General features: G+C 40.4%; 1 long non-coding RNA gene across 1 annotated transcript; it reads left to right on the top strand.

The window, feature by feature from the left end:
* Positions 1–7,228: 7,228 nt before the first annotated feature.
* Positions 7,229–10,554, top strand: LOC131812630 (uncharacterized). Its single transcript, XR_009346422.1, has 3 exons — positions 7,229–7,376; positions 8,260–8,322; positions 9,122–10,554. It is a non-coding gene; the product is annotated as an uncharacterized LOC131812630 (long non-coding RNA).
* The last annotated feature ends 11,559 nt before the right edge of the window (positions 10,555–22,113 follow it).

Raw genomic sequence — 22,113 nt, 5'->3', positions numbered from 1 at the left:
CATATGAAATGCATGTGAGATGTGGTAGATTTTCAGTAAATGCAGCCAACTCTCAAATAGGATTTGTCATGGTAGCAATAGACTGCATTACTTTTATATAAATATTAAAGATTAGAATATATCACATTACAATCCCAATACAATAATTATATATTTTATATTCATGTGATTACCTTCATTAAATAGTGAAGAAAAGTCTTCTATCCTGTGTTGCACCTGGGGCTCTCATTTGTGCTTAGGTCATTTCTCTATACACATGTTATGAGCAGCCTTGATCGATACTAGAACAGCTTTCTAAGGACGTGAGATCTGCACTTCGATTTCACAGGCAGCTTTCACAATAGGATGAATAATGGACTTCCCTGCTGTTTCCTCTCTAGCTCTTTCTCTGCCTCTCTCACACACAGACACACACTCTCTTTCTGTTCCTTTTCATTCAGTACCAGTTCTGCCTTGAAACCTACACCTGAACAGGGGTGAAAGGATCTGGATAAACATAAGATCCTCCTGCATCACATTGCTGCCAATTTTAATTTTAGTAAAGTCACAGGGTCCTTATAAACTTTCATAATTCAATTGCAGCCATCAAACAAACAACCTCTAAATATTTTAAGATACATTATATCAAAGATATAAAACCTGTTTTGTCAGTAGGTACACAAAGGGATCTAATTGTCAGTTCTGTGATGAAATGCATGTGAGACAGGTTTATCATACATACTCCAAGGCTAGCAGAACTGGAGACTTCCCTCCACAGTGAAAACTGCATTATATTTGTCTTTAAAGCTTAATTATCCAAATATTTCTGACTTAGCTGCAGTGACAATTCTTTACTTTTGATAATGTTGATAGCATACCATAGGAGGATGGCATGTAAAGCCTATAATAAAAATGTAATGCATTAAGATCTTTTTCTTCCATGATAAGGTATAAAGAGAGAAATCATAGGTTTCTGTTATGGACTGAATCGTGTTCTTCTCTCACTCCCAAATTCCTATGCTGAAGACCTACCCTCAACATGATTGTATTCCTAGGGAGGCAGTTAAGGTTAAATGAAGTCAGAAGGTAGGGCCTTAATTTTGTAACTGGTGTCCTTAAAAAAAGCAAAGAGACAGCAGGGATCTCTCCCTTTCTCTCTCTGTGCATGCAAAGAGAAGAATCCATGTGAGGACACAGTGAGAAGGTAGCCATCTGCAAGCCATGAAGTGAGACCCCAGTAGAAACAAACCTAATGACACCTTAATCCGGATTCCTGGCCTCCAGAATTGGGAGGAAATAAATTTCTGTTGTGTACGCCACCCATTTGTGGTATTATAAAGGTAGCCTGGGCAGACTAATACAATCTCATTCATGAATCATTTTAATGATTAATTATACTATTGGGAATTAGACCCTGTGCCAAGTGCTGGGACAGAGAGGTAAGTGAGACATGGTCCCTTACATTGGATGGGACCCTAAATTCATCTTATATTTGGTGAGGGAACAGACTCCTAGAGGGGATTATTAATCTCAAGGTCCCAGAGTTAGTCATAGTAAAGTTGGGTACAAATGCAATTCTCCTGATTAACTTTAGTTAGCCTGACATTGAGGCCTGTGCCTTTCGTGGAAATGAATGGTAACTTCCATTATGACAGGGAGGTATTAAAAATGACATTTTGGAACGTTCAAAAATCCACCCAAGAAATGCTCATTTGAATCATAGACTGTTTCTTTCAGTTTCCTATTTCCAATTCTTGGCCTCAGGATGTGCACTAAGAGCTTGATAATGTCTTTGGGTCCTTGAACCAATTCAAGGCACTTGTTCCTTTCCACCAGCTATGGCCAAACAACAAGGTGTGCTGTCTTGTAGGGGCAGAATTGGAACCTTTAATTTCCTTTCAGCCATGGCCCACACTAAATTTTCGCAGAATTTTCTGGAGGCAGAAGGCTGACACAGGAAGAAAACCATAGAATTCAACTGGAAACCATCCAAAGTTCCTCATTTTTAGCTCTACCTCAGACAAGCCTCAGTCAAAGAGAAGCAGACTGCAAAGCTGTGGTGTAATATTTCTTTGTCTGCCAAAAGAGAGATAATGATGAAGAAGAAGACTTTTAATTGAAAAAAGACAGCTTGGATGATTTTTTTTTTTTTTTTTTAACTTAGGGAAATGGGATTCTTATCCTAGGATCTGTGAGTGTATAATTTATATAAGTATGTTAAATCCAAGCAAATAGAGATGGGAAAGTATCAAAGAAAAGAAGCTTTAATTCTTGGTGTTTTCTTTAGGTAATGGAAAAAAAAAATCTGTCTGCAACACCATAATTTATGTTTTAGGTAAATGCTGGGGGAATGGGGTAGGGCCAGGAGGGAAACCCAGGTATTATACTACAGACCTGAGCTAAAACGTTTATGGGACTGTTACAGATTTGAGAAGTGATGATAATGTCAGACCTTTGATTGTTTTTTGTTTTGTTAAGAGTGGAGACTTGCCTTAGATGACTCTCTTGCTGAGGGAACAGGGCTCATGGCTCTGTGAAGTGTCCACTGAGCCGTCATTTGCTAGTGTTGCCGATACTCATTTTCTCCTTGATATGTCCTAGCCTCCTCTGCACTTGGCTGGACCATGTGACTCACTCTGACCAATGAAATATGAATGGAAACAATGTGATCGCTTTCAGGGGAGGTGGTTAAGTCTCACATGTGCTTCCCCTTAGCCCATCATCCCCGCAGTTGGAAGGGGAGGCTCTGTGTTGGCAGAAACATAGACTGGGGATGGTCTGGATTCCTGAATTACTGCTTGGGGCGGGGGAGCTACCTAGGAGGGCCACCAGGCCTACATCAGACCCTGAGTAAGTGAGAAATAAACTTTTCTAAAAACAAATTTAATAAAAAGGTCACTAAGAAAACACAAAGTCACTAAGATTTGTGGGTTGCTACAGCAGCTAATGATGACTATCGATCAACTAAATACATCGTCTCCGTTTTCTTGCATCTACAGCTCTGATCTTTTTCAGATGTCCCTCCTCCTGCACAAGGCTAGGGAGGGGGACCCTATCTCTTGGTCTAGAAGAAAATCCTTGCTGTTTTTTTTTTTTTTTTTTTTTTTCCATTCCCTTGATTGGTTGGGGTGGACATGGGACAAGACTGTGAAGCTTTTGGGGGGCCTCTGAAAAGCTTTTTTTTTTTTCCTAAGAAGGAGCAACAGATTGAGATTTTTTCCTTTTTGATTAGATATGAAGAGCTGGGGGGAGGGATAACACAAAAAAGCAACCTAAAGTGATTTGCTTACTAAAGTCAGGTCATTTTCATCATTTAGCTGAAATGTCTAAATCACTAACTAGATTTGATGGGGGGGGGTCCCAGAACTGAGGAAGGGAGGGGAGGTCCCCGCAGCACTGTGGTGGACAGGGTCAGGGACACAAAAAAATACAGCTCTAGGGAGGGTAAATGGCCTATGACCTTTCACAGCAGTGATATCTACCCCTGACTTTAAGCGGCTCTATGGGTGATCATGTTCTTCAGTTACTGCAGATTCTTGTGCACTCAACACGCTTGTAGGGGTGGAGATCAGGCTATGGATGAGAAGACCAGAGCAAGCAATAACAGCAGGAGAAGTAGTGATGAGGTGGCCAGAGCCAGGGGGCAGAAGCTGGGAACAGGAACATAAAGCGAGAGCTGAAAATAACTATACTCAGAGCAAGTTAGCACTCCACATCTCTGCAGTTCAGATGGGGAACACAGTATTAAATTTAAAAGTTAACAACAATAAAAGAGTATGGAGAACACTGTTGTTGGTGGGGGTGGGGGGGAAAGCAACCCACCCATTTCGTGCCAGACAGACTTAGTTTGAGATCTTGGTTGTGACATTTACAGGTTTTGTTTCATTCAGCAGTTTATTTCACTTTTTGAGTTTCAGAGACACTTCCATTGTACTTTTATTACTAAGCATGCTTTTTAAAGCATTTACATTTGTAAAGTCTTGTCTAGAATTCAGAAGTTGCGCAACTTGACATGCTCTGCATTTAGGTGTTGGCATTACGTTATCTCACGTGTAAACTGAGGAGGATGGCATTGTCATTCCCTATCTGGCTGCCTGGAGCGCCAAGGGGAGCACCAAGGGGACTTGTAAGCCCTATTGAAACACACAAATTATTATTGAGGTCTTTGTGCCAATTTAATCTGAAGACTCCTGCTTTGCATGAAGAATGCACTAGCACTTCTTTTCCTTTACAAACAGCCACCCTTCACGGTTTTTTTTTTTTTAAAGATTTTATTTATTCATTTGACAGAGATCAGAAGTAGGCAGAGAGAGAGAGAGAGGAGGAAGCAGGCTCCCTACGGAGCAGAGAGCCTGACGCGGGGCTCGATCCCAGCACCCTGGGATCATGACCTGAGCCTAAGGCAGAGGCTTTAACCCACTGAGACACCCAGGTGCCCCACTTCCCTGTTATTTAGATAAAATGTGACAAAGTCAACCATAGTTCCCAGCAAAACCTGGATCCTTTTCCTTTGACCTTGTATGTGGACTGGCTTTGGGGACCTCAGGAACTGAGAAACCTCATTGTTGGAAACTCTGAGAATGCCCTGTCACCCACACGGCTTTGCCCTTTCTGGCTTTTCAGCCTTCCACCCACCAGCCCCATCTGGCTGAGGCTTTGGTCAGTGTGGGAGAAGAGAAAGGAATCTGTTCGGCTGAGTCATGACCCAGGCCTAGCATATGGTACAAAACCAATTAAGGCCCCCTTGTTTGTGCCCCGAATCCATGACACAGTGGCATGGAAGGAGGTGAAACCCCAGCTTCCTTTCTCCTGGCGGCCCCTGTGCCCTCTGAAGGCAAAGGGTGGGAGCTCCTCCTAGTCATAGAAGATGAATAAGGTAAACCGACAAGCGGGTTAATTGCTTCCACTTCACCCCCACTGCCTCCCCCAGAAATGTTCTCTGGCCAAACCAAACTCAAGGGCTCCCAGAAGACCCAGTCTCCCCAAAGCCAAGAGCAACTCCCACTTCCCTGCCGCCACTTACCGTCCCCAAAGGCCTATCCCGAAGATCTGGTCAGGAAGCTTAAAAACAGCTGAGTGTGTGTGGTGACAAGCCTTGTGCATTTGCTTTATAAAAATATTCTGAGTGGGGAAATAAACCTTTCAGCAGCTTATTTTTCCACTACTCTGGGGAGCAGCTCCCACCTTCTGCTGCTGCAAGCACTTTGAGTACCTTGCTGGTGGGGGTGGCTGGAGGGGAAGGGCAGGACCAGCTCGGGGCCTGAGTTGAGGGTTACTCCCTGAAGGGAGAAGTGTCTTGTCAGGAAACCAGGCGTATGAGGAGGACCAATAGCTTCGAGGATCCAGAGGGACAGGGTCCACACATCGTAACATTTCTGTACATTCTGCACATGGAGGAAATATGATCTCAAGCTCCTGAGTTGCTCCTGGAGTGCAAGGCTCTTCTGGGTTGAGTCTGTCCACCCCCTAACACCTCTCCCCGACACAATGAGGTCCAACAAATATAAGTGTAAGCAGTTGCCCTCATCATGATGCTCCATGCCCACATACCTTCCTATACCCCACTCCTTCTGCCCAGAAGCTCCTTCTCACCTCTGGACCCTCACTACCACCCCTCACCCCATCCCACCTCTTCCATTATTAAAATCCAGGCCACAGCCTGCCTCCTTGAAATCTCTTCTGACTCCCTTCACAGAATATCACTGTATTTCGTAAGCAAGAACTCTGCCATCATTGTGTCTATCATATGGTGGGGTATTCCCTCGCAGGGTCTGTGTTTTATTCATTTTGATTTTTCTTGCAGCTTCTCATGGGATCTGGAAATAGCATGTGTTGCCAAACAGGTTAACTGAAGAAGTTAAAGACTGTAGTATTTCTGCCAAAGAGAAGAAAGAGACTGAACTGCCAGTTTTCAGGGAGGCTGAGTAAAAATCCAGGACCTTGTGGGGTTGAGAATTTATGAAATGTTCATGTCCGCTTCTTCCAAGGGGGCATTCGCTTCAGTAAATCACTCTGTTTGTTGTCACAAATAACACGGGAAAGGACTCTGAAAACTTCTGACTTGACAGAGAACCTTAACATCATCTTTTTTCCTGTCCAGCACTCCCTTAAGATGCTATGAACCTATTTTTACAGGTGAGAAAACAGTTTCCACCCAAAGAGGAGCTGGGCCTCAACTCAGATTGGCCGTTTCCAAGAATTTTCTTTTCCCACAAATGGCTAAAACCTACTGAAAACAGAAAAAAAAAATGTGAAAAATCTTCTGATAGTTAATTATTAACATTTCCAAAAAATATAAAACCCATCTAAGATTTTGTTCATCCAAATTCCAGAAAACCACTGAGGGACCATGCATAGGGCAGCAGAGACTAGGATCTGCCCTTACCAGGATCCTGAATTCAGAAGAGTTTGCCCAACCTCCTTGGGGTGGTGGTGGTACTGATGCTGCCATTCCTTGGTGCCATTATCGAGAGGTGGGGCAGTGTGGTCATCAGAGGTCAGGCTCTGCAGCCAAGCTGTCCAGCCTCAAATCCCAGCTCCCCCCAGTGACTCTCCATGAACGCTGGTACATGTTACTCAAATCTCTCTGTGCCTCAGTTTCCCTTCTTTAAATTGATAGTAACAATTAGACCTAACTAGCATATAAAATATGAAATGATCAGTGTGCTGGGTATCACACTGAAACCATCAGATTCTTTCTTTCATCCGCATAACAGCCCGTTCGAGTGTTATCATCTCTGTTCTACCTAGGAAATACCCAGGGCTCAGAGGCAGGTAGTTTTCTCAGTGGGTGTTCTGGATTTTGAGTCCTAATCTTTCTGAATTTAAAACTCTAGGTACCTTGTCTCTGTGTCTCTGAAACTCCTAGAGTCAGAAACTCCTAGAGACAACTTTGAGAGTGTGTTAGAAGGAGTCACGTGGCGTGGATCAATGGGGATCCAAAGCTGGAAAAGCTGGGATGCCCTGAGCTCTTGACACCTCCCCAAGACAGAGTTGATGCTGAATGTTCTGCATGGAGCATGGGTGTAGCATGGATAAACACCCAGAGGCTGGGGAGGTAGAGTGAAAATATTTGAAGCTGGCAAGTCTGGTCAATTAATATGTGCTTGTGAGGCATTTTCAAAGCTGAAAGATCTTTTGTAAGTGCCAAGTGATATTAATTATTAGTATGAGGGCAGGTCCTGCCAGCAAAGTAAGAGGCGCCCGTATTTATGTGTGTGCCTATGAGTTACCTGCTGGTGAGGCTGTGCGTGCCGATCCTCCAGTGGGGAGGGCAAAATTCAGTAAATGGGTGTTAGAGAGAGAGGCAAGAGAACCTTACATCTCCTTTGCATGGTGTAGGCATCGCTCTTTCAGGAGAGAATCGTTCTCAGTCTTGCTGGAGTCCTGCTCAGAAGGTAAAGATCTCAGTGGGGCCACCCATAGGGAATGAGCGTGCCAATGCTTATAGCCTGGGCTGAATCAGGCAAACTGGGAGATGCATGGTTAGTGCTTTGCCAAAAGGTAAAGCAGGGCCATAAATGGGAGAAAAATGAACCCTGAGCTCAGAGACGGAAACAATACACAACCTGTCAGAAAGTAGAGTCCAGGGTAGGTCTGGAAAGCGGTTCAGAAGAGAGTGATGAATGGTGTCAGGGCCTGGCAGCTGTGTGAGTGCTGGATGCCTCCTGCTTAGCGTGGAGTGACCTGGTCTCTTAAAAGCTCTCAGGAGGGGTGCTTGGGTGGCTCAGTTGGTTGAGCGTCTGACTCTTGGTTTCGGCTCAGGTCATGATCTCAGGGTCCTGAGATCTGGCCCTGTGGCAGGCTCTGTGCTCAGTGTACTCTGCTGGAGACTATCTCCCTCTCCCTCTCCCCTGATCTTCTCCCTGCTTGCACTTTCTCTCTCTAAAATAAATGGGTAAAATCTTAAGAAGAAAAGAAAGAGAGAACGAGAAAAAGAGAGAGAGAGAAAGGAAGAAAGGCAAGCTTTCTGAACAGTCAGGTGAACCTAAAGTCTTTTGTGCCTTCTCAGAAGGCACATCCCAGGCATGTTTCTGAGTTTTATTGTTTTTGTTGTTGTTGAGAGGGGGTAATTTTGTAAGTATACGATCTAAACTTGAACTTGTGTCAATTCAGCAATGAACTTTCTATGGTTGTGAGCAAAGTACTTCTTTTCTTTTGTCATCAGTTGTTAATCTAGAAAATGAGGAATGGGTTCAAAATGTTGCCTAAGTGTTCTTACAGGGTCAACTTTCTGTAATTTAGAGAACTGACAGTTTTGTTTTTTTGTTCATTTTGCAGAACTCAAGGGTCTTTCTGAGATGTCCTGTGGGCCAGTTTTGTCAAGTTGGAGATACCTAGAAGGTAGGGCTGTGTTCAAAAGAACAGCTCTGTTTTTATCTGTTTTACGCATTCATTAAAGTTTCATAAGCTATCCTATAGGGAGAAATGATGCATACATACACATTTATTTATGTGTATGGTTTATTCTTTTTGTGGGATTTGCTTTGGGTGAGCTTCATTCTTTAAAATAAATTTATGGCACTTTTTTATAGATAACTTTTGCAATATGAGTAGTAACTCCCACTTGCTGTTTTGGAATATCAAATTTTGTTAATAATAATTTCATTTTATATCTATGAAGTATGTTAGCGTTTATAAAAGCTGGTTTGCATAATCTTAATGGGCCCTCAAAACCACCTGTGAACTAGGTCTTTTTAAAAAAGATTTTATTTATGGTTTGTCTCCATCCCAATCCCATCTTGTTTCATTTATTCTTCTCCTACCCACTTAAGCCTCCATGTTGCATCACCACAAAAAAAAAAAAAAAAAAAGATTTTATTTATTTATATTAGAGAGACAGAGAGAGAGAGATGTGAGAAGGGGGAGGGGCGGAGGAAGAGGGAGCGGGAAGGGAAAGAATCTTGAGCAGACTCCACGCTGAGCATGGAGCCTGAAACCGGGCTTGATGCCACAGCCCTAACATGGTGATCTGAGCTGAAACCAAGAGTTGGATGCTTAACCACCTCAGCCACCCAGGCACCCCAGGCCTTTTCTTTTTACTATTATTTTTTGATAGTCTTCTTGCCTTTTCCATTGTAAAATGAATGTGTATAGCAGGGTGCTGAATTAAATGTTTAACTTATTTTTTTTTTTCTTCCAGTGAAGAAAATACAGAAATTACCATGGTCATTCTTGGAAGGATGATTCACTTTTGAGACAAAAATGTGACTCCTTTCCCCAAAATGGAAGGAGAGGTCTGCCACCAGAGACAATCAGTGCTCCTTGATAGGGGGAAATGAGCTTGGCAAGTCTTGTTCTTCTCTGTTATGGTGATCTGGATTGTCTCAAAGAGTTCAGGGAAGGAAGGAAAATGAGCACTTTTATTTCTGAGTATTTACGTAGGAGAAACAAACAGGGCTCCTGTGAGGAATTGCAGAGGAGAGAAGACTGCATCCCTGGGAAGCCAGATGACGTGAGCAGCTGCTTTGGACACTGCGCCCTTGGAAGGGTTTGGTCCCGGGCTCCAGATGGAGCTGAACAAGCAGAACTTAGCAATCTCTGGGCCTGAAAACCTAAAGACATCACATTACAGTCACAGGCTTGGGACTGAGGGAGTAGAAGCCCTGTCCTTTGAAGAAGCATATGAGTGACCCAATGACGTTTTCATAACTTTGTAGCGGGCATCCACAGATGTCTTTTATAAAGGCCCAGATAAATCTGGGGGCTTTGTGGGCCACATGGTCTGTGTTGCAATTCTTCAACTCTGCCCTTGTAGCATACAAGGAGCCATAGGTAATATGTAATAGAACAGGTGGGTGGCTATGTTCCAAAAAACTTTATAAAAATAGAACAGATTTGCCTGTGAGCCCATAGTTTGAGGATGCTTGGCTTATGAAAGTACCAGAAGTAGAACTCTAAGTCAAAAGTATGCATGCTTTTCTATGTTTTTCCAGGTGTTATCAAGTCATCCTCTAGTAGGGCTATAACAAATCCTTACCACTCATGCACAAAAGTCATTGTTTCCCTCCATGATCCTCAGTTCTCAGTATTTTTATTTTTTAAAAGAACCAAGAAGGAAAAGTTAATTTTCTTTTCTCATCAAAAATCACAAAACAAGGTACTGACAAATTTATGACTAGAACCTAGATGTTGTGACTTTAAACTATATTGAGTGTGGAGAATTTCTGCAACATGATAATGGGCTATGTGGGGCTCGGCGGGGGGGGGTGTGTGCTCCAGCAGCAGAAAAAAAAGGACAGGCTATGGGGGTCACGTGAACTGCAGTTGAAAATAACCTTTGTTCAATGCAAACTGGTGTAGCTACTGTGGAAAACAGTATGGAAGGTCTTCAGAAAGTTGAAACTAGAACTACCTTATGATCCAGCAATCATACTACTGGGTATTTACTCAAAGAATACAAGAACAGTAATGTAAGTGGATACAAGCAGGGGTGCCTGGGTAGCTCAATTGATTAAGTGTCTCCTTTGGCTCAGGTCATGATCCCAGAGTCCTGGGATCAAGCCCCACATCAGGCTCCACGCTCAGCAGGGAGTCTACTTCTCCCTCTGTTTCTCCTCCCCCTAGTCATGCTCACTCTCTCTCAAATAAATAAAATCTTAAAAAAAAAAAATCAGGTCCTTCAACTTATTTCAGGACAATTTGTTTTGGTCAAACAAATACTTTAAGTCCCCACCATGCTTGTTTGTTTCATTCTTAGAATGGACCAGGAATGAACTCTGGTGCTAGGGAGCCTCATACCACAGAAAGAAATATAAACAATTAACATGAAACATTTTTAATATAATCTGACAAACTGATAAAAGGTTTAACGGGGGAATCATGAAATACTACAGAGGCAAAGAGAGAACGTCAGATGCCAGGGATTGAGGAAGACTTCCATAGAGGACACAGAGTTTAAGTCTTCTAGAATAAAGATTTGGTGTGTGTGCGTGAGTGTGTGTATGTGAGACAGAGATCGGGAATTCATGGTGCATAAAGGGAATTAAATAGAAATTTTGTGCTGCAGGAGATGTGAGTTCATAGTTGGAGAAGAGCACAAAATGAGCTCAGTTATGAAGGCTGGTCAAAGTCTTAAAATTGTCATTCTCTGGAAGCTGCTGAAAGATTGCATAGGGCAGTGACGAGGTCAGATTCATGTTTTAATGCCTTACAGAGACCCTCTCGGCTTCAGTGTGGAATGGATAAAGTGGGCAAACCTGAGGCCGACATACCAGTTAAGAGGTTAATGCAGAGGTTCGTGTGAGAGATGGTGAGGGTTGAGCTGGGAAAGTAAGTAGGGAGTGGGTAAGGGACCTATACAATCAGTATTAATTAGTAAAATTGGAAATACTGGGCATGAGTTTCATGTAGAGGATGAAAGACCATGATTGTAATTCCCGGTGTCTGACTGCAGCTCTGGGTATTTGGTGGGACCATTCTTTTGAGATTGGAAGGATGGAAAAGATGAAGATGATGGGTTTAGAGAAAGGAGTGACTTCAGCCAGGGACCTCTGGCTTCTGACCTGCATGGCCATTGAGGATAGGTAAATCATCATCCCTCTTTAATTTGAGCTTCTCCAATTGTATTATGAGGGTATCAGATTCTAGAGTAGCTCCCCAGCATGCATGTGTAGCCTCATCATTGTAGACTCTGATTCAGTAGGTCTGCTGTGTACTCCAGGAATCGGTATTTCCAGAGAAGCTTTGCAAGTGACTCTGCTGTTCTGCAGGTTTGGAGACCTGTGGATCAGGAAATCCTGGAGGATTCTTACAGCTTAAACATCTCAGAATGGACTTTCCCCCCGTTCTTTCTCCTTCCTGCTGACTCTGCAGATCTAAGTTGGCACTGACATCCAGAGTGGCCTCCAGTCACTACCACTGCATTCCAGCAACCACAGGAGCCTCACTACCGCCCCATGCCCCTCCCACCACCCACACACAGGTTGGGCAGGCAGAATTAGCCAAGATGCTTGCCCCTCACACAACTGGCACAAAGGCAACTCCTTGCCATGTTTATTTAAGGACATGTGGTTAATCTTCCTCCAGGGTACTCTATAATGAATTGCTTTTGCGGTTCACTGGGATGAAAACTTGGTTATTTTTTTCCAAGTGTGGTGGTGGTCAATGCAAGAAAAAAGTTGGGGGGAGGGACTTCCTTAAACTCAAAGTTTTAGTAGAAAGAACACATCCAAAAATTGAGTTTTATTCTTCCAGCTATGCTCAGAGGATACATTCTCTACCCTGTCCCCTGGTGCTTTCACTGATCCCACTTCCTGCTACAGATGAGCTCAGCAGACACTGCATGTGGACACATGAGGAAAAATAATTCAACACATCCGAAAAATTCATCAGGGCCTGGCCATCAACAGGGTGGCTTTAGGTGTTACCTCTTGCAACTTTCAAACATTAATTGCACTGAGACCTCCAGGCAGGACCAAGAAGGGGATTCCTTTATATCACACATGAGAACCTTTGGCTAGAGTGAGGCGGTGCCGGTCTTTTCCTTACTGCAGGGCTGTGATCAATTCTTGGCCCCCAAATCCAAAAGGGATGTGGGAAACTGGTGGGAAATGCAAAGGCCTGGAATATATGACATATATACAAAAATAAAAAGCAGCAGTCTTTTTCAGCCTGGAGGGGACTGTAAGATGGCTTAATTATAGTCTCCCAGTATATACAGGGTTCTTATGTCTTGGATGAGGTAAGCCAGCTACTGGATCCCAAACTATTCTGCAGAAGAGACCACACCTTATTTATTTTTTTATTCTTTCCATGATGTCTGGTACGAAGCTCTGAACGTGGTGGCTGAAGAAGTAGATTTAGCAACTGTTTTCCCTGGTCCTTTTACAGAGCTTAACTTTGGGGTCATTCAAACCTGGGTTTGGACTCCAGCTATACCAGTTACAAACTATAACTTTGGCAAAGCTAATTAATTGTGTGTGTTGGAATTTTCTTACCTTATAACATGAGGTTAGCATACTGACCACAGAGGGCTGTCTTGAGGATTAAGAGAGACAAAGTGCAAGTTGGTGCAGCCACTTTGGAAAACAGTGTGGAGGTTCCTCAAAAAATGAAAAATAGAGCTACACTATGGCCCTGCAATTGCACTACTGGGTATTTACCCCCAATATATAGATGTAGTGAAAAGAGGGGTCACCTTTACCCAAATGTTCATAGCAGCAATGGCTACAGTCGCCAAAAAGTGGAAAGAACCAAGATGCCATTCAACAGATGAATGGATAAAGAAAATATGGTCCATGTATACAATGGAATATTATGCAGCCATCAGAAAGGATGAATACCCAACTTTTGTATCAACATGGATGGGACTTGAGATTATGCTGATTGAAATAAGTCAAGCAGAGAAAGCCAATTATCATATGGTTTCATTTACTTGGGGAACATAAAAAATAACATGGAGGACATTAGGAGAAGGAAAGGAAAAGTGAAATGGGGGAAATCAGAGGGGGAGATGAACAATGAGAGACTGTGGACTCTGAGAACAAACTGAGGGCTTTAGAGGGGAGGAAGGTGGGGGGAATGTGTGAGTCTGGTGGTGGTTATTAAGGAGAGCACAGATTGCATGGAGCACTGGGTGTTGTACATAAACAATGAATATTGGAACACTGCATCAAAAACTAATGATGTATTTTATGGTGACTAACATAACACAATAAAAAAAAGAGAAAGTGTATCTAACACACTTACTAGGGAGCTTGGTAAATTCATGAAATACCTGTTGAAGGTCTGAAGAGCATTCAGAGAAGATAGGTAAGCAGGGTGATCTGAAGTGGTAATTTGCCTCAGACAGTGTTGGTGTAAGCAGGTCAAGCAGGCATACAAAGGGATCCCAAATGGAAGGAACAAGGTAACATCCCTCTAGTCTTGGGAGAACCTAGCTCTATGGCTTGTGGCAATTTAGCACTACAGCTGTGCACAAGCAGGGTGTGTGTGTGTGTGTGTGTGTGAGTGTGTGTGTATGCATGTGATACCTAATGTTTACTACTCTGATGTAATTCCCTCTATCCTGGAAAGGCCCTAGGTTTTAATACCTGTGAGAGGAGAAGCAGCAGCGATTAAGTGCCTTCTATAATCTGAGAACAGAAAGAAAAAACAACTACTCTCTTCCTCCTGCTGCTTACCTTCAAGCAGCACAGTCAGATTTCGCTCTGAAGTCCCCCTTCACACCCAACCCTGCCCCAGCCAGTTATAATGTTTAATATGTACTCACCACAGGATTGATTCTTTTCTTAAAATATAGAACATTACAGATAAGGCTGAAGTTCCATTTTCCTCTATTATCATCCTTAGAGGCAATCCCCAACATGAATTTTGCAGCCCCTAATTTCTATGTTTATTATGAAATGTATCCATACATAGTACATGTAGCTTCTATTTATATTATTTTACATAAGATCTCATACTAACTACCTATTAATAACTGGCTCCTCCCCCTCCTATTCTAATGAAGACTGCATTCTTTTTTTTTTTTTTTTTTGAGATCCATTCCTGTCTACACATAGGTCCAATTAACTCATTTTAATTTTTATTATTAGAGTAAATGTGTGAAAATATCACAGTTTATTTGCCTATTCCCTATTGAAGGACATAAAGGTTGTTTCTAATTTTTCCCCATTGCAAGCAAATAATAATCCTGGATCCCCTGGTACATATGAGCAAGTGTTTCTCTAATGTAGAATTGCCAAGTCACTGAGAATGCACATTTTAAATTTCATTGTCTACAGCCAAATTGCTCTCTAGAGTGATGGTGCTAATTTAAACTCCCACCAGCAGGGTATGAGAGTTCAGTTTTCTCATGCCTTTACCAACATTTGGTGTTGACAGACTCTAAAATGCCTGTCAAACTATTTGGTGTGAAATGGTGTTTCACGGTTGTTTTGATTTGCATTTCTTTTATCATTAGTGAGAGTAACGATCTTTTCATTCATTCATTGATTCTTCTGCATTGTCTGCACCCATCATATCCCTATTTTGAAGTTAAACTGTTGGTTTGTTTAAGCTGATATGTCACTTCCTTACCTGATCAGGATTCTAATCCATGTTGGTTTTATGTATTATGGATATCTTTTCTAAGCCTGGCATTTTTTTCTTTAGTATGTTTGCTGGTGTGTTTTGTAAAGAGCAGTTTAATATTTATGTAATCAGTATTTATCAATGCCTTACTATAAACTTACGATTTGAGAGTCTTCCAAGGAATCTGGTTCTTCTCTTCTTGCCAAAATCATTATCCTACGTTTTCTTCTAATGTAAATTTTTTTTCCATTTACAATTTTGATTTATTTTTGTGCATGAAGTGAGTTCCAAATGAAAAATCATGCCAATGACTGAGTTTTCTTTTTTTTCTCCCAGTGATTTATAATGGCACCTCCACCGTATGTCAGTTTTCTCACATATATTTGAGCTTACTTAAGGGCTCCAAATTCTGCCATTGACCTGGCTTTCTCTCACTCCTCCAATATCACTCGATTTTAATTTCTACAGCTTTAAAATGTCTTAATGGATAGGTAGTTAAGTATTACCTCTTCTCTTTTTCTTTTATCCCCCATAATTATCTCAGCTAATCTTTGGTGTTCTCAGATACAGATGAATTTTAGAATAAGTGTATAGAGTTATAGGGGGCAAATCTTGCTGGGATTTCATTTGAAACAACATTGACTAAATTGATAATTTGGGTCAAATTCATCACTTTGTGATTTTTAACATTTCCATTTGGGAAATGGCACAACTCTCCATATATTTTGTTTTCTATTATGTTTGTTAAGAATTTTCTCCATAAGATTTTGTAATTTTCTCCATAAGATTCTACACATACATATTTTAAAATTTATTTATAAAAATCTTATTTTTTTGCTATTATGACTATATTTGTGTTACATTATTATTGCTCTACACACATTTTTATATATTATTCAACCCTTCCAAGGTTTCAAAGTTGTTCACTTAGTTCATTTATAGTTTTTCTTGATTTGCTATCTCTAAACTTGTAATGACAACTTCCAATTATATGTGTCATTTTTTTTTTCTTGTTTCATTGCATAGTTAGGACATTAAGATGACTAGTAAGGGTGATTGTGTTACTCTGTACTACTATGTTTTTTTTAACAGAAATGTTTCTAAGGCTTTATAAATAAGTATTCTATTTGCAGTAGACTTATGATAAGCTGCTTATTATCAGATGAAGAAAGTATCCTGTTGATAATTTGCTAAGAGTTTTATCATTAATAAATTGTAAACTTTTATGTATCAATTGAGACTTTTTTTTTCTTTTTTAATTTGCTTGTATGTTGAATACATCATTTTTTTTTCTTAATGAAGCATACCTGCCTTTATATGATAAATTCTACTAGGCCATAATGATGTTTGTTAAGTCTTAAGTAGTGCTAGATCTTTAAGATTTTAAAAGTCTTATTTATTTAAGGAATCTTTTTCTTTAAGATTTTATTTATTTATTTGACAGAGATCACAAGTAGGCAGAGAGGCAGGCAGAGAGAGAGGAAGGGAAGCAGGCTCCCTGCAGAGCAGAGAGCCGGACGCAGGGCTCGATCTCAGCACCCTGGGATCATGACATGAGCTGAAGGCAGAGGCTTTAACCCACTGAGCCACCCAGGCACCCTATTTAAGGAATCTTTAGTGCCACGTGGCACTTGAACTCACGACCACAAGATCAAATGTTGCATGCTCTTCTAACTTAGTCATGAGCCAGTCAGATGCCTCATATTTAAGATTTTTTAAAGTATTTTATTTAATATTATTATTTTATTTAATATATTTTTAAAAGATTTTATTTATTTATTTGACAGACAGAGATCACAAGTAGGCAGAGAGGCAGGCAGAGAGAGAGAGGAGGAAGCAAGCTCCCTGCTGAGCAGAGAGACCGATGTGGGGTTCAATCCAAGGACCCTGGGGCCATGACCTGAGCCAAAGGCAGAGGTTTTAACCCACTGAGCCAGCCAGGTGCCCCTATTTAATATTTTTTTAATTCAAGATTTTTTCAGCCAATAAATTTCTTTCCTTGAACTTTTAAATTTTAGGGGTGGGAGATTAATGTCTAATGTCACTGTCTTTTCTGACATTTTTATTTTGATCAATATAGTTTTTCTCTACTAGGCTATCCCACCTATTATTTTCCCCATACACCCCAGATATTGAAAAAATCATATTCTATCTTGAACTGCACTCTAATTGTATTAACTGCATGTGCACTTTTTTTCAGTGTAAAACAAATTATATTTTTTGATGTCTACTTGTGCCAGTTGTGCTTTCGGAGAAAGAACTGAAATTCTTCAGTAGAAAAAATCAAGGTAATCATTTAGTCTAATCATCTTAGCAATGGCTCATAGTGAAATTCCTAGATAAATCAAGGAAATATTTCCTTTCACAGTAATAAGTCATTAATGATAATTAATAAAATTGGTAGCTTACAGTCTGTTGGAAACTGTACTAAGCACCTTGTGTACATGATATTGTATAATATTCACAGAAATCATATGGGATAGGTAGTGCTACTCTGAGAGATAAGAAAATTTGAGTATGAGGTTTAAATAACTTAAGTGTGCACAGGTGGTAAATGGTAGTTTTCATCCACTCCTGATGCCAAATCATACACTTTTGGCCACACTGTGTCTCCACCAAGGTTGAAGACTCTAATCCCATCCATGATAACTCCATGTTGGCACATAACAAGAGTTTAACTCAACTGTTTACTGATTAACATATCCCTTGTACCTTAGTTCTCTGATTAACAGAGAGGAATTCAGTTCTAAGACATACCCATTTTGTTTGTTTTGTTTCATCTTATTTATGTCTCATTTTCCTGTCTCCTTACACTGTATCAACGAAATCTATTCATGCTCTGAGATCTTTCTTTTATTTCTTCTTCTATATCTCCAGTTTTCTCACTATCTAGTCATTAATGCTCATTGATTTTTCAATATCTTATACTAGAAAAAAATATATTTCAGGGAAAAAATTTAAAAAAAGAAAAAGAGAAAACTGTTCTGCGTTAGACTATTGTGCCTCTATAGAAGGCAGGAAGCAGATACTGAATTCTCTGAGGTCCCTGAGTATGATTGGTGACTTAAGCTGAGAGAAGTCCAGCATTCTTGTGAACTAACTTGGATCCTTCCATATCCTGGGCCTCTCTGACAGGCAATGTGCCTCAGTGTTGTCAATGGGTAAAGGTTTCTTTGACTAGCCAGGCATAAGACAGAACATGAAGGCTGAGCTGCTTGCCCAGTGGTAAATGTTTTCCTGTTTCTGTAACCTACTCACTGTCAACTCTCTCTTTTCCTTTATGATATTTAATTGAAATCACAGCATAACGAGGTCTAGTCAGTCCCTTTCCTTTGGCTGAAGACTTGGTGTTACTGCCAGCAGTCTGAGTAAGAAGAGAGCAATTTCTGGAGAAACGGAAAGCTTCAGGAGCTATTAAAGGCCATAGAAATGAACTGTTTACATGATGCATTTCCCCCTTATGTTTTAACAGATTAATTTGCTATTAAACTGAAGTTTCCCTCAATAATGATGATAGTTTTGGAATATCCCTGGGACTCCAGTCTAGCCAACAAATCTAGCTTTTCATTAGTTGAAGTTCAGGATCTGTGATTTCACCTGAATTAGTTCCTAGGAGTATTCTTGGAAAGCTAAAAATCCGTGCTTTTATGTTTCCCTTTTCTTTTAACTCAGCTTGGATGCCACATCTCTGTGAATTTTTCCTTAATTGCCAAATTGCAATATTATGCACATCCAGAAAACTTGTATTTGAACCATTTCATTTGATCCTATGCAATGAGACCCAAGCATTAGATGAGAAGATATAAATATTGGAGCAGGAGGGATGTGTTTGAATCCTGGGGCAAGTATTAACCAGCTGAGTGATCTTGAGATCTCAGTATTTCATTTTTTTGTAAAACGATAATATTCAGAATAGTCACGATCATAATAATACTTGCCTTATCTAGTTGTTGAGAGAATTCAATGATGTCACACATATGAGTTGATGCACAGGAGAGACAGTCAATAACTATGATTTTCCTATTCTTTATCTCTATCATCACTAGTACATGCAAAGAACAGCACTTGTAGAAAGGATGAATCTACTTTTCCATAACACTACACATGTGACCTAAGAGATTTTTATCAGGGTACTCTGTCTCATCAATGAACATGATTTTTTTTTTTTTTTTTTGGCACTTGGCCAACCTAGTAGACTTTATTTGAGTTAACCTCATAAAATATTATTTCCTTTCACACAGAGATTTCATTTTTGAAAGCCACCCAATGGCATTTTTTAAAAAAATCTTATTTTATAGGTACTGGGGTGGGGGAACTCACTATTAAACTGAATCACATGGCTAATCCTTCTGTATAAAGTAAAGGAGGCTCTTAGGAAAGTGAATAATCCCTTGTAATATATCATGCTTATATTCAGGTAACATGTGTATCAAGTATTCAGTACAATCTTACACTTCTGAAAAAAAAATTGCCACAAAAGCCAGGGATGGCAGTATGTGGATAATATTCTACCATTTTGTAGAATTTGTTCTACAAATGTAGAATTCTCTATGTTGTTATGAATTAATGTAGAAATGGGTTAGTACACAGGTGAATTCTCCACAGCACAAACTCCTAAGGCTTTACTTTTAGGACTACTCATAGAGCCGAGGGAAAATGAGAAACAAAACAGTATTTATTGATATCTGTATGAAAGCATTATGGTAAGCAGTTTCACCAACATATCACAATTATTCATCACAATATTATGAAAAGCATTGTTCTCATTTCACTGGTCAGAAAAATTAGGCCCAAATAGGCTAAATAATCTATGCAAATATGAAAGTCAAGATTTGAAATTTTGATGCCAAATCCCTTTCCAACTGAAATAAAGTAATTCCTTCTTGAGAACAACACACTAAGTGAGGCAGGAAGCAAAATTTATGATTTGTGTAGCCATTTACCTTAATTTGAGGGTACTTAAAATATCTTACTATGCATTACCTTGGGGCCTCATTTTTTATTTGGGTACAGAACACGGGCCTAAACCTCAGGGTTTAGGCCTCATGGGCCTAAGCTGAGGCAAGTTTCAGTGGGGTTTTGAAGGAGTTAATGCTTTCCCTTTTTTGATAGAAGATGAAACATGGACTGAAGTTAGAAGCCACAAAGTGGAGTATTTATTAAATACACTTATTTCCCTTTCATCTAGTTGGCCAACGTTCCCAACCATAATCTAATTTCCTCTAAAACTTTCCATGGAGCAGGATGGTGGTTCCAAATCCTGAAACACTGAAGGAACCGTTTAATGATCAGTGGTGAGTTTCTATGAACTCATCCCAGAATTGGTAATGAGACATTGGAGAGGGCACATGGGTAGGCTCCAAGTTTCTCTAAAATGATCCTGCTAGCTGTAATTAAGAACTTTCTGGGGGTATTTGGAAGGGTATTCTAGACAACCTTTAAGGAAGCCTATTTAGTTCAGTTTGAGAATGTGGTATTATTTTTTTTTTTAATTTTTTTTTTAATTTTTTTTTTTTATAAACATATATTTTTTATAAACATATATTTTTATCCCCAGGTCTGTGAATCACCAGGTTTACACACTTCACAGCACTCATCAAATCACATACCCTCCCCAATGTCCATAATCCCACCCCCTTCTCCCCAACCCCCTCCCCCCGGCAACCCTCAGTTTGTTTTGTGAGATTAAGAGTCACTTATGGTTTGTCTCCCTCCCAATCCCATCTTGTTTCATTTATTCTTCTACCCACTTAAGCCTCCATGTTGCATCACCACTTCCTCATATCAGGGAGATCATATGATAGTTGTCTTTCTCTGCTTGACTTATTTCGCTAAGCATGATATGCTCTAGTTCCATCCACGTTGTTGCAAATGGCAAGATTTCATTTCTTTTGATGGCTGCATAGTATTCCATTGTGTATATATACCACATCTTCTTGATCCATTCATCTGTTGATGGACATCTAGGTTCTTTCCATAGTTTGGCTATTGTGGACATTGCTGCTATAAACATTCGGGTGCATGTGTCCCTTTGGATCACTACATTTGTATCTTTAGGGTAAATACCCAATAGTGCAATTGCTGGGTCATAGGGCAGTTCTATTTTCAACATTTTGAGGAACCTCCATGCTGTTTTCCAGAGTGGCTGCACCAGCTTGCATTCCCACCAACAGTGTAGGAGGGTTCCCCTTTCTCCGCATCCTCGCCAGCATCTGTCATTCCCTGACTTGTTGATTTTAGCCATTCTGACTGGTGTGAGGTGATATCTCATTGTGGTTTTGATTTGTATTTCCCTGATGCCGAGTGATATGGAGCACTTTTTCATGTGTCTGTTCGCCATCTGGATGTCTTCTTTGCAGAAATGTCTGTTCATGTCCTCTGCCCATTTCTTGATTGTATTATTTGTTCTTTGGGTGTTGAGTTTGCTAAGTTCTTTATAGATTCTGGACACTAGTCCTTTATCTGATATGTCGTTTGCAAATATCTTCTCCCATTCTGTCAGTTGTCTTTTGATTTTGTTAACTGTTTCCTTTGCTGTGCAAAAGCTTTTGATCTTGATGAAATCCCAGTAGTTCATTTTTTCCCTTGCTTCCCTTGCCTTTTGCGTTGTTCCTAGGAAGATGTTGCTGCGGCAGAGGTCGAAGAGGTTGCTGCCCGTGTTCTCCTCAAGGATTTTGATGGATTCCTTTCGTACATTGAGGTCCTTCATCCATTTTGAGTCTATTTTTGTGTGTGGTGTAAGGAAATGGTCCAATTTCATTTTTCTGCATGTGGCTGTCCAGTTTTCCCAGCACCATTTATTGAAAAGGCTGTCTTTTTTCCATTGGACATTCTTTCCTGCTTTGTCGAAGATTAGTTGACCATAGAGTTGAGGGTCTATTTCTGGGCTCTCTATTCTGTTCCATTGATCTATGTGTCTGTTTTTGTGCCAGTACCATGCTGTCTTGATGATGACAGCTTTGTAATAGAGCTTGAAGTCCGGAATTGTGATGCCACCAACGTTGGCTTTCTTTTTCAATATCCCTTTGGCTATTCGAGGTCTTTTCTGGTTCCATATAAATTTTAGCATTATTTGTTCCATTTCTTTGAAAAAGATGGATGGTACTTTGATAGGAATTG

The sequence above is a fragment of the Mustela lutreola genome, chromosome 12 (genome assembly GCF_030435805.1).
Source record: "Mustela lutreola isolate mMusLut2 chromosome 12, mMusLut2.pri, whole genome shotgun sequence".
Lineage (NCBI taxonomy): Eukaryota > Metazoa > Chordata > Mammalia > Carnivora > Mustelidae > Mustela > Mustela lutreola.
Note: the sequence above shows the minus strand (reverse complement) of the source record. Positions and strands in the feature narration are given on the sequence as shown.